The following is a 2,772-nucleotide window of genomic DNA, read 5'->3' on the forward strand; positions in this document are numbered from 1 at the left end:
TGATTATGTTGAGGGCATATTAATCTGAGTATAGCATTAGGGTGGCTCAAAAAAACTAAAATGCGATTTTTAATGAGCGCACCCCCTAGGAATATGCCATTGACCAAAAAAATGATATTCCCAAAGTTTTGGATCAATAGAATTAAAAATGACGTTGCGCCACTCGAGCAAAGTTGGGTTTTCAGTACAAAAAACAGAAATTTTTCAATTCAAATTCATTTTTTATCTTTGTTACTTATTTCAATAGTTATTAATATGTATTCATTTGATAGATAATTTAAATATCTTTTTAATAAGATACTGATGAGCAAAATCGGTTAAAAATTATGCGCAAAACACAATAATTAGTTCAGCGACTGTGCTCTGTTTTCTATTTCATACCTTTTAGCTGGCATGCACAATGCTATAGCAAATGTTTACAAGAAACGGAAGAAACATAAATAAAAAATAAAAATAATACATTTCTACTTAATAATTTATATAGATATTTAAGTAGAATTGAAAATGTAGTCAAATCAAGAATTTTTACGTAAGTAAAGAGAAAATGGTCGTACAGGGAGTATGACTGAAGTTAATATCCTTTTAGCAAACGAAGCAAGAGCGACTAAAAATTTCATTGATTTTAATTGGAATAAATTCGATGAAGAAATTTGTCCCAAAATGGAAGCTGAATCTGTAATTAGTTCAACAAAATTGGGATAACGCAGACAGAACGATTCAATTTATCACTCCAATTTTAGTTTCCGCCCTTGACAAATGCAAGGTTTCGGATCGCTACGCTATACATATTTTGTAGTAGTAGGAATGGTTATCTGTGGCGCCCAGGTGCCATCCAAGATTCTCGATGGATGGCGAAAATCATGTACTTACTAAAAATGTATATTTTAAGAGACTAATTTACATATAACTCGGATGGTTTGTACGAAATATATACATTTTTATGGTGAGCATATATGCGAAAATTTTAACCCACACTAGGTTAGGTTATGTTCGGAAGGCACGTGCTGACAGTTGTCAGCACTTATACTCGGAGACATATATTGCCCATTGGGATTCTCTCAAAAAATTTTACCAGGCGATGCGAGTTGCTAACCTTTGTTATCCTTGTTAAACCATTTGGTTTTCCAGATGAAGTTGAGGAGATCCGATAAGTTTGCTTTCGTTATCTCTTGCAAGCCAGTAAAATAAGGATCCCAAGACATTAAAGTAGCCTTGTTTGAAGTCCTGGACAGAGACATAGGAAGTGGTTGATAGATTTTACCTCCTCTTCATCTTGGCAACTTCTCCATAATCCACTTGTTGGAGCAACTTAGGTCAAAAGATTCTAGCGACCTTACAGTCTTCGCGGTTAGTTTATAAATTGATAGTCACCGTATTGATTTCCTCTATTATCCTAAACAGTTTACATATCGGTGTATGTATTTAGAGGTCTGCCCCTCCTGTATGCAGTTCAGAACCTCTTCTGGCCATCTCATCTGCTAGTTCATTCCCTTCAATATTGCTATGTCCAAGTATTCGAAATGTACTATGTCCAGCAAAGAGAGACCTTATGATATTTGATGATTTAGATTCAATTCAATTCAAATCATGATATTCGAAGGACGAATTGTACTTTGTTGTCTAATGTTGACCTCTTTTTCAATAGCATATATCTCGCCGTGAAAGACGCTGTAAGTAGCAGGGATTCGGTAGCACTGTCTTATCTGCATATCTTTCGAGAAGATATCTGCTCCCGTACCTCCTTCCATCTTTGAGCCATCTGCGTAGATAGTAACTGTAGAGTTACCGGTCACAGATCCAAGCTCCTAGCTATCTCTGGTTAGATAAAGAGTGGGAACCCACTAATACAGTTATTCTGTGCCAGACTTCATATGATAAATGATTGTATAGAAAGAGGAATTAGGCTTATGATGGATTATAATTCGATTTTGACAAAATATGAAGAGGAAAAACAATAACATATGTTCTGCAAGTAGTCGAACATTATCATAAAAATTATCCTTCACGTAGTCAGATTTATGTTATAAAACATAATAAACACAATATATTAATTACTGAAAAAAGGGTTTTCTTGATATTATAATTTTTTATAAATAATTAACGAAATCGTAGCATATACGTTTTACGTAATTGTGCATGCCAGCTAAAAGGTATGAAATAGAAAACAGAGCACAGTCGCTGAACTAATTATTGTGTTTTGCGCATAGTTTTTAACCGATTTTGCTCATCAGTATCTTATTAAAAAGATATTTTAATTATCTATGAAATGAGTATATATTAATAACTATTGAAATAAGTAACAAAGATAAAGAATGACCTTGAATTGAAAAATTTCTGTTTTTTGTACTGAAAACCCGACTTTGCTCGAGTGGCGCAACGTCATTTTTAATTCTATTGATCCAAAACTTTGGGAATATCATTTTTTTGGTCAATGGCATATTCCTAAGGGGTGCGTTCATTAAAAACATCATTTAATTTTCCCCTTATAACGTGAGCCCCCTAGTATAGCATACACGTAACGTGAGCATATAACGCCAGAGTCGAGGGACCTAACATTGGAATATCAAATGTGTAAATGTTGTAGAGAGTGGGGGAAAGTGGCGATCCCTGAAGAACCCCTGCTTTAGAAATATCAAAAATGATCATTCCAGTTGACTCTCTTCTACTAGGGGCTGTTTGGATCATTTGGGTCGTTCTAGCCAGTTCAGGTCATTCCTAAAGCCAAATTGTTCGTCAGGGAGTATATTGCGTAAAACCACTACAGTATTTATT

The sequence above is a fragment of the Teleopsis dalmanni genome, chromosome 1 (assembly GCF_002237135.1).
Source record: "Teleopsis dalmanni isolate 2A chromosome 1, ASM223713v2, whole genome shotgun sequence".
Classification (NCBI taxonomy): Eukaryota; Metazoa; Arthropoda; class Insecta; order Diptera; family Diopsidae; genus Teleopsis; species Teleopsis dalmanni.